The sequence below is a fragment of the Schistocerca serialis genome, chromosome 3, assembly GCF_023864345.2.
Source record: "Schistocerca serialis cubense isolate TAMUIC-IGC-003099 chromosome 3, iqSchSeri2.2, whole genome shotgun sequence".
NCBI classification, from domain to species: Eukaryota; Metazoa; Arthropoda; class Insecta; order Orthoptera; family Acrididae; genus Schistocerca; species Schistocerca serialis.
The window spans coordinates 225,785,159-225,796,751 of NC_064640.1; positions in this window are offsets into that span (position 1 = coordinate 225,785,159).

Below are 11,593 nucleotides of genomic sequence, written 5' to 3' on the forward strand. Positions count from 1 at the left end.
CACAAAGCGAAAAAAGTGGTCCAACTAAAACCTTCATATTTCCTTACGTACTACACGAATATACAATAATAAATGAGGGTTCCTATTTTAAAAAAACGCAGTCGATATCCGTTTGACCTATGGCAGCGCCATCTAGCGGGCCAATCATAGCGCCATGTGGTTTCCCCCTTCAAGCTAGACGAGGTTTGTTCTTTGTAGTTTTTTCGTTTGTTGGTTATTTCGTGAGATATTTGGCCCGGTCACTATCAATAGACAATCCTGTATTCAATTACCATGTCATTATTAACAATTTATGAGAAACAATCAAAATGAAAAATGATGAGACACATGAAAAATTAGATTCAAAATGACTCATAAAAAGCGTCATCTCTAAAAGTAAAGGAAAACCAGTTGCAAATCATTTCTACTGTACTGTTGCTTCGATGGCCAAAAACATTACTAACGAATTAATAAAAATGAGAAAACTCAAAAAATATATGATATCTAAAGGTAATTGGAATTTAAAATCGTAGAACTGTTCAAGAGTCGAAAAACGCAATAATAAACAAAATTAAATTGACTTACTTACATATTATCTCTTGAAATATTTATCACACTACACACAAAGGCACAAATAAAGGCAAATATGAAAATATGTGGAGGGCATACCACCATACATCAAAATCACTTAAAATCTGATTCAAACCAAGCTAAATAATTATCCCAGATGTAGAGCTAGACAAACAACAAATCGCTAAAGCACAAAACTTTGAATCTTTTTGTGTGACCCAATTACTGAAACCAGTATGTGAAATTTAAATGAAATACCGTGTCTAATCAATACAAAACTAAGAACCAAACGTACACATTCGCCTAAGTACATACTCCACAAGCAACCATGTGGTGAATGGCAGAGGATAACTTGTTCCACTACTAGTCATTTCCTTTCCTGTTCCACTCGCAAATAGAGCGAGGGAGAAGCGACTGTCTATATACCTCCTACTCGCCTTAATTTCTCTTATCTTCGTTGTACTTACGCGACATGTACATATGGTGACCAGTAGATTAGTTCTGCAGTCAACTTCAAAGGCCGGGTCTCAAAATTTTCTCGTTGATAATATTTTATGGGAGTGGAGCTGTAGAGCTTTCATGAATGTTGAGAACTGCGTTATGAATACACAGCTGTAACAGTATATTTTATTAGACATGAAAAATGTCTGTCTAGGATCGGACCATCATGGGGTTCACTGTACCAGAGAAGAACAAAACCACATTTACCAAATTGTGTAACATTAAAGTATGCAGCTGTTACGTGAAACGACATTAAGTACATCATATCTTACATCAATGTAAAAAAATACTTACAAAACCATCTCAGCTTAGCGTTTGCGTAATTGTAATAATAGTTATCAGATATATATTGTTTCATCACTGATAGGAGCTGCATATAATATTGAGATGACAACGGTTATGGGAAAACGGTATGTACATATACAGATGGTGGTAGAATAGCGTACACAAGGGCAGTGCATTGCCCCAGATGTCATAAATTAACGGACTTTCAACGCGGAATGGTAAATGGAGCTACACGCATGGGACACTCCATTTCGGAAACCGTTAAGGAATTCAATATTCCAAGATCCACAGTGTCAAGAGTGTGGCGAAAATACAAAATTTCAGGCGGGAAGTACGACGATCTTCTGCGTTATGACAGTGCAGCAAAATTTTGTGCAAGCTGGTGGTGGCCCCATATTGGTGTGGGCTGTGTTCTCATGGAATGGACTGGGTCCTCTGGTCCAACTGAACCGATCATTGACTGATTATTGCTATATTCTGTTACTGGGAGACCATTTACAGCCTACATCCAGCCATCCTGATTCAGGTTTTCCGTGATTTCCATAAATCGCTTCAGGCAGATGTCGGGGTGGTTCCTTTGAAAGAGCATGGCCGACTTCCTTCCCTACCCTTCCCTAATCTGATGGGACCGATGACCTCACTGTTTGGTCCCCTCTCCCAAAACAACCAACCAACCATTTACAGCCATTCATGAACTTCATGTTCCTAAACAGCGAGGGAATCTTTATTAACGACAATACGCCGTGCCACCAGGCCGCAGTTGATCGCGACTGGTTTGAAGAACGTTCTGGACAATTCGAGCGAATGATTTGGCCACCCAGATCACCTGACATGAATCCCATCGAACATTTATGGGACATAAGTGAGAGGTCAGTTCGAGCAGAAAATCCAGCGCCGGCAACACTTTCGCAAATATGGATGGCTATAGTGGCAGCACGGCAGAGTATTTCTGCAGAGGACTTCCAACGACTTAAAAGGAGCTCTGACACGATATTAGGAGGTATCCCATGATTTTTGTCACCTTAATGTATAATGATTGCAGGTTGTAGTAGAAAATGGCAATGACACGGAAGCAAGCGCCTCTTCGTGATCACATCTGTTGGACTCTAGACAACTGCAAAACCATGGCCTGGTTAGGTGAGTCCCGATTTTAGTTGGTAAGAGCTGATGGCAAGGTTCGGGAGTAGCGAAGACACCTCGAAGCTATAGACCCAAGCGGCCAACAAGCGCTGTGAAAGCTGGTGGTGGCTCCAAAAAGGTGTGGGGTGTGTTTACATGGAATGGACTGGTTTCTCAGGTTGCAATGAATCGCTCATTTACTGGAAAGGCTATTTTCGGCTACTTGAAGACCATTTGCAACCATTCATGGAACTTCATGTTCCCTAACAATGAAGGAATTCTTATGATGACAGCGTGCTATGTCACCAGGCCACAGTTGTTCACGATTGGTCTGAAAAAACTTCTGGGCAATTTGAGCGAATGATTTGGTCACCCAGATGACCCGACATGAATCCCATCGAACATTTGTGGGACATAATCAAGAGGTCAGTTCGTGCACAAAATCCTGCATCGGAAACACTTTCGCAATTATGGACGGATATAGAGACAGCGTGGCTCAATTTTTCTGCAGGGACTTCCAACGACTCCTTCAGTCCATGTGACGTCGAGTTGCTGCACTATGCCTGGAAAAAGGAGGTCCGACACGATATTAGGAGGTATCCCGTGACTTTTGTCAACTCAGTGTACGTAACATTATGTTTATTTAACCTCATAGACATTTGTGTGTGGTATACTCATGCACTGAAGAGAGTAGGTCGAAGAGTATTCAATGAAGCATTTAAAGTTCAAAATGGTTCAAATGGCTCTGAGCAGTACGGGACTTAACATCTGTGGTCATCAGTCCCCTAGAACTTAGAACTACTTAAACCTAACTAACCTAAGGACATCACACACATCCATGCCCGAGGCAGGATTCGAATCTGCGACCGTACCGGTCACGCGGTACCAGACTGAAGCGCCTAGAACCGCACGGCCACATCGGCCGGCAAGCATTTAAGGCATTGCAAACATACACCAACTACTGATGAGCTAGTTTGTTAATACTACTTACATATTAACATTTCACATAACGACGAACACAAGATGCATCCATTATGCAACATTAATAATTCAATTAGATACAGGTCGCATTTTATGATTACTGTATAACATTAATGGAAACACAGACAGACACTCTTCAGTCTAACCAACTCTGAAAGTTATTAGGTAGTGATCTTACAGATAACATAATCATGACATGCAGTGTCAATTAAAATCTAAATTATTTTTTTATTCCCACGTGGATGCGTATCAACATTTGGTACATAGTTAAATATTTATTATAAGTGATTATAATCATTAGTTTTGACAGTTCTGGTACCTTGTCTGTTTAACATAATACTTATTTATAGTTGTATAGTATATTACAGAAAAGGACGTTTATGTGCTACCATACCATTTACTGTTTCCTGATCTTTGTCATGAAAAGTTATGTAACTATGGATGATTCGTAAATAACACTGTCAGTGCGCCCGTTAGAGGTAACCAATAGTCATAGATATCTACATTACAAAAATTGTGAGAACACGTGGCGCCCTGACCAATTCTTTCTTTTATGCTCATAGTAGCAACTATATCTATATTAACATGTCATTATTTATAAATCATAATGATATATAGTACAGAAACAACACGTAGACTATTAAGAAAATGGAAATGGAAATAAACGTACGGCATCGTTGGCCGGGAGGCCCCAATCGGGGAAGTTCGGCCGCCAAGTGCAAGTCTTATTTCAGTCGACGCCACATTGGGCGGCTTACACGCCGTTGATGAGGATGAAATGATGATGAGGACAACACAAGACCCAGTCGCCGGGCGGAGAAAATCTCCAACCCGGCCGGGAATCGAACCCGGGCCCGCTTGTATGGGATGCGAGCACGTTACCACACAGGTAAGCAGGCGGACATTATGTTAATGTCACAACGACAGCTGACATACATTGGCAGTCTGGAGGTTTAGTAAAAAATGTGATGATCTGTAAACCTCTGTATGCATTTGGTACAGCTGTTTATTGCATAATGTAGTTCTTAATATTTATCAGTAGTGTTTCCCGAAAAGAACGTCATCTTCCCTCCTGGGATTCCCATTTGAGTACACTAAGCATCTACGTAAGACTCGCGTGTTGATCCATCCTACCAGTAACAAATCTAGCAGCCCACCCCTGAATTGCTTCGATGTCTTCCTTCAATCAGAACTGGTGGAAATCCCGAACACTCGAGCAGTTCTTAACTATGGGTCACAGTACAGCTCTATACGCAGTCTCCCTTACAAGTGAACCACATATTCTTAAAATTCTCCCAGTAAACCGAAGTCGACCATTCGCCTTCCCTACTACCGTCATGACGTTCTAGTGCCATTCAATGTCGCTTTGCAACGTTACGCTTAGATATTTAATCGACGCGACTGTGTCAGACAGCACACTACTAACACTGTATTCGAACATTAAGGTATTGTTTTTCCTACTCATCTGCATTAGCTTACAATTTTCTACATTTAGCGCAAAATGCCATTCATGACACCAACTAGAAATTTTGTCTAAATCATCTTTTTCCCTCCTACAGTCACTCAACCTTCCCGCACATCACAGCCTCATCAACAAACAGCCGCAGATTACTACTCACACTGTCCGCCATATCATTTACGTATATAGAGAATAAGAGCGATCCTATCACACTTAAAAAATAATAAAAATAAAAATAAAAAAATGGCTCTGAGCACTATGGGACTTAACTTCTAAGGTCAACAGTCCCCTAGAAAAACGGTTCAAATGGCTCTGAGCACTATGGGACTTAACATCTGAGGTCATCAGTCCCCTAGAACTTAGAACTACGTAAACCTAACTAACCTAAGGACATCACACACATCCATGCCCAAGGCAGGATTCGAACCTGCGACCGTAGTGGTCGCGCGGCTCCAGACTGTAGCGCCTAGAACCGCTCGGCCATACTGGCCGGCAGTCCCCTAGAACTTAGAACTACTTAAACCTAACTAACCTAAGGACATCACAAACACCCATGCCCGATGCAGGATTCGAACCTGCAACCGTAGCGGTCGCGCGGTTCCAGACTGTAGCGCCTAGAACCGCTCTGCCACCCCGGTCGTATTATCACACTTCCCTGGGAGACTCTTGTTGATACAGTTGTCTCTGATGAACACTCGCCGTCGAGGACAATGTACTGGATTCTGTTAGTTAAGAAGTCTTCGAGCCACCCACGTATCTGGGAACCTATTCTGTAAGCCCGTACCTTCGTCAACCGTCTGCTATGGGGCATCGTGTCAAACGCTTTCCGGAAATCTGGGAATATGGAATCTGCCTGTTGCCCTTCATTCATGCTTCGCAGGGTATCATGAACTGAGTTTCCCACAAGTGATACTTTCTAAATCCGTGCTGGTTTGTGGCCAGAAGCTTTTCCGTCTCAAAAAAATTTATTATATTCGAATTGAGACTATGTTCAATAGTACTGCAGCAGACCGAGGTTAAGGATATTGGTCTGTAACTTTTTTGCAGGTCTGTTCTTTTACCCTCCTTATATACAGGAAGCATCTGTGGTTTCTTCCAGTCGTTTGGGACTTTGCGCTGGGCGACACATTAGCGATAAATGCAAGCTAAGTAAGGGGAAATTGCCGTGGAGTACTCTTTGTAAAATCGAATTGGGGCTCCATCGGACCTGGTGGTTATTGGTTTTCAACACTTCCAGCTGCTTCTCAACGCCAGGGATGCCTATTTCTATACCTCCATATTGGAGTATGTGCGACGGTCAAAAGACGGTATGTTTGTACGAGCTTCCTTCGTGACTGATTTCTTAAACGAGAATTTTAAAACTTGAGCTTTCTTTTTGCTGACTTCTATTGCCCTACGAGACTGCTCAATAAGTGACTGTATGGAAGGATTCGGCCTGCTTCGCGGTTTTTCGTAGGTTCGGAATTTTCTCTGATTCTCAGGAAGATCTTTTGCTAAGGTATAACGGTGGTAATAGTTGAATGCTTCGCTCGTCGTTTTTTCGTCCAAATTAGATGCTACCAGTGTAAATACATCTAATAAAAAAATATGAATCGAAAGAAGGAAGTGCTATTTTCTTTAGCGAATATCTTTCAGTAAGCACATACTCAACTTAGATACTTAGGTATCAGTAGGTCACAAAAGTCACTCAGAAGTTAAGTCCCATAGTGCTCAGAGCCATTTGAACAAAAGTCACACCGAGCGAGGTGGCGCAGTGGTTAACACACTGGATTTGCATTCAGGTGGATGACGGTTCAAGCCTGCGTCCGGCCATCCTGATTCAGATTTTCCGCCCTTTCTTAAATCACTTCAAGTAAATGCCGGGATGGTTCCTTTGGAAGGTCAAGGCCGATTTCCTTCCCCATCTTGCCGTAACACGAGTTCGTGCTCCGTCTTCACAAAGACTTAAAAGCACTTACTTTAGTTCAAAAAGGGGTCCACTACTCAGGAACACTCACTCCTCTTCAATAATTTGCCAGCAAACATAAAAAATTTAGTTACAAATAAAGATCAATTTAAAAGGAGCCTGAAAGACTTACTAGTGGCCAACTCCGTCTACTCCATTGACGAATTTTTTAATAGAAACAAATGATGTATTGTGTATATTCATACTATTAGTATTGTTATTTCAGCAAAAAAAAAAAAATTTACATGTTCCACATCCACGAGGATCTCCTCAGCATGGATCTATGGAACGAAAAACTAATCTAATCTAATCTCTAATGACCTCGCTGTCGACGGGACATCAAACACTAATCTCCTCCTCCTCCGCAATATTTCAGATTTACATGCCATTTCACCTAGAAATAAAAATAATATATGACCCCTCCTTTAGTGTGTTTGTTTTGATGTACTGATCACTGAAAGAATCATAGCTCTCTATAACTGCAGTCGTTCCCTATCCCCGTTGTGTATTCGGTGAACATATCACTTAATGGGATTGCTGAAGTGGATGGGGGAACTCAGCTGATTGGAACGGCGCAAGAGTGTTGTCAGCAGTGTTTTTACTCAACGTTTACCATAGTTGAAAGTGAGCAGTGATGCATGAATGTGGTTTATTTAGAATATTATGAGGCGTAAAAGCATAGTGAATACAGTGAAAAAATGACCAATATTCGTTAAGGTTTTGTACCTCATAAACGAATAAAAGCCGAAAATGAGCGTGAGGGAATCGAAAATTATATTACCTGCGACGAAATATCAAAAGACAAGAGCGAGCCAGACTCAGATATATCTATTAAAAATTCCAGTTATTGCACTTATGAAGGAAATACAGACATAGCTAGTACTTCTACTGGCTTCAAGTGCTTTGATGGACGGGATAGTAGTCTCCTGGTCAATATTTCCGACGTCAGAAATAATGTTGAAAGAAAAGGTTGATGATTCCCTGAAGTATAACGTTATATTGAATCCATTGTCACCTGACGAAATTATAATTTCAGGAATGATGTAGACAGCATAACTAGATTTTTTCGGTACGGCTGCCTGTCATTATACCCATGGTTGGTTTATTCTAGCTCAGTTAAAGTTGTGTCCTTCCGGCCACGTATAACGCATGGCAGTTATCAAAAGGTTTCACGCATCTGCAAAAAGTGCATATCAGTTCCAAATGGCATAAACGTGCACCTGAAAACTCAAAAAAAATTGTTAACGTCATGTCAAACAAAACTAAGGGTGCAGAAGAAATCACGAAAGAGAATGTTACAAAATTAGTACAGACTAATTGTGCTAGCATTAAATCAATTGTTTCTTGCATACTGTTCTGTGCATTACATGATTTGTCTGTAAGAGGGAAAATAAAATTCAAATTCTGTTTCTAAAGATTTATTGCAGTTTACAGTAAAGTCAGGCAGTGGCAGATTAATGAAATTTCGTTGGTGAGAGCGGTTTCCTAGAGGAGAAAGAAAATCCAGGGTTCCTTCCCCTGAGAGCGTATGGAAAAAACTTCAAAAACTGCTATTTTAAGCAGTTTTTATTATTAACAACATCGAAGAAATTCTAAAATGTGCTTTGTCGTAGAACAACAGGTTTTTAATTCCTTGGAATGTGTAGCATTCACATCCTTCTTCTTACTTCTACACATATATATCATTGTTAACATGAAAACCTATTTTGTCAATTAAGAGTTGCTAAGCCAATTAAAAGATACGAAATTCAGATTAGAATGAAATACTCTTAAATTTATAGTTTTTGATATGTTCACAATTACATTTTTGCCAGTTTAGTTCAGAAATATATACAGGGTGGTCCATTGATAGTGACCGGGCCAAATATCTCACGAAATAAGCATCAAACGAAAAAACTACAAAGAACGAAACTCTTCTAGCTTGAAGGGGGAAACCAGATGGCGCTATGGTTGGCCCGCTAGATGCCGCTGTCATAGGTCAAACGGATATCAACTGCGTTTTTTTTTTAATAGGAACCCCCATTTTTATTACATATTCGTGTAGCACGTAAATAAATACGAATGTTTTAGTTGGACCACTTTTTTCGCTTTGTGATAGATGGCGCTGTAATAGTCACAAACGTATAAGTACGTGGTATCACGTAACATTCCGCCAGTGCGGTCGGTATTTGCTTCGGGTTACATTACCCGTGTTAAAATGGACCGTTTACCGATTGCGGAAAAGGTCGATATCGTGTTGATGTATGGCTGGCTATTGTGATCAAATGCCCAACGGGCGTGTGCTATGTATGCTGCTCGGTATCCTGGACGACATCATCCAAGTGTCCGGACCATTCGCCGGATAGTTACGTTATTTGAGGAAACAGGAAGTGTTCAGCCACATGTGAAACGTCAACCACGACCTGCAACAAATGACGATGCCAAAGTAGGTGTTTTCGCTGCTGTCGCGGCTAATCCGCGCATCAGTAGCAGACAAATTGCGCGAGAATCGGGAATCTCAAAAACGTCGGTGTTGAGAATGCTACATCAACATCGACTGCACCCGTACCATATTTCTACGCACAAGGAATTCCATGGTTACGACTTTGAACGTCGTGTACAGTTCTCCCACTGGGCACAAGAGAAATTACGTGACGATGACAGATTTTTCGCACGCGTTCTATTTAGCGACGAAGCGTCATTCACCAACAGCGGTAACGTAAACCGACATAATATGCACTATTGGGCAACGGAAAATCCACAATGGCTGCGATAAGTGGAACATCAGCGACCTTGGCGGGTTAATGTATAGTGCGGCATTATGGGGGAAGGATAATTGGCCCCCATTTTATCGATGGCAATCTAAATGGTGCAATGTATGCTGATTTCCTACGTAATGTTCTAAGGATGTTACTACAAGATGTTTCACTGCATGACAGAATGGCGATGTACTTCCAATATGATGGATGTCCGGCACACAGCTCGCGTGCGGTTGAAGCGGTATTGAATAGCATATTTCATGACAGGTGGATTGGGCGTCGAAGCACCATACCATGGCCTGCACGTTCACCGGATCTGACGTCCCCGGATTTCTTTATGTGGAGAAAGTTGCAGGATATTTGCTGTCGTGATCCGCCGACAACGCCTGACAACATGCGTCAGCGCATTGTCAATGCATGTGCGAACATTACGGAAGGCGAACTACTCGCTGTTGAGAGGAATGGTTCAAATGGCTCTGAGCACTATGGGACTTAACATCTATGGTCATCAGTCCGCTAGAACTTAGAACTACTTAAACCTAACTAACCTAAGGATATGACACAACACCCAGTCATCACGAGGCAGAGAAAATCCCTGACCCCGCCGTGTTGAGAGGAATGTCGTTACACGTATTGCAGGTAAATAAGTATCGTAGAAACATAAAAGACAATTATTTTCACAGCATCGAGCAAATCATACAGATGCTGAATTTTTACATTTGCTACTGTACCATTACAATATGAACCCAACAGGACTGATCTGGGGCCAAGTTGCGGGATTTGGCCCGAGAAGTAACAAGACTAAGCTGTCAGACGTACTGGAACTAACGCACGCAGCTTTTTCGCGTCACTGCCGAACGCTTGCGGGATATAGAAGGGCTCGTCATAAAAGTAGAAAAAATGCTGCGCCTGGTTGGCTTCGTGGATTCTGTTGTTGATAGGCTCGTTGTCAACGCAGCAGGTGACACTTCCAGAACTGAAATGCTAAGAGATTACCAGACGACTGACTGTAAGTAATACCTTCAGTGGCTTCAATATTTAACTATACGGTGAAATCCTTCAATACTCTCTGACGTTACACACAATTTATGCAGAAAAATTGCCCTGTGGCTAAGTCAGGAGTTTTCATCATTCTTGTTTTTAATTACTACAGTACGTTAGCTGAAAGAGGATAACCTGTTGCGGTTTTCGTCTAGTCGTCTAAGGAACGTATAGTGTGAGATTTGCAGTGTATTATTTCATTCTGCTTAAAATTAAATGACATTCGAAGCTGTATTGCTTCTCTGCTCGTCTCTTTTTACGTGTGAACTGCACCTGAGCACGTCACTGCAGGTTAACTGTACCACCTGACCGGTAAGTCGATGTGCTCGTAATGCACAGCACAAAAGTACCCTCATTATCGCACTTGACAGTACTCGAGACAGCTTGGCTGCAGTCCCACGTGAAACGGAAGTCCAAAGAGATTCCAGCAAACGCGAAAGAAAACATAGTGCTATGTGTTGTGTCTAGACAAGACAGCCTAGACACAATGACAGGAAGCCGAAAGGCACGCGCTTAAACTCACGCAGGCTGGCGTGAGGTCTGAAACAGGATACGTAATGAATGCTGTAAAGAAAAGTACGTAGCTTCGGGAATACTTAACTTTAATCCATAATTGTAGAACATCGCTCTTGATGATACATGCTTCATATAATAAATTATCAAAGCTATGGCGCCTTGCTAGGTCGTAGCAAATGTAGCTGAAGGCTATGCTAACTATCGTCTCGGCAAATGAGAGCGTATTTGTCAGTGAACCTTTCCTTGCAAAGTCGGCTGTACAACTGGGACGAGTGCTAAGACGTGTCTCTAGACCTGCCGTGTGGCGGCGCTCGGTCTGCAATCAGTGACAGTGGCGACACGCGGGTCCGACGTATACTAGCGGACCGCGGCCGATTTAAATGGCTACCACCTAGCAAGTGTGGTGTCTGGCGGTGACACCACACTATGTTTCATCAGTTTTATTCTTATGATGAACGG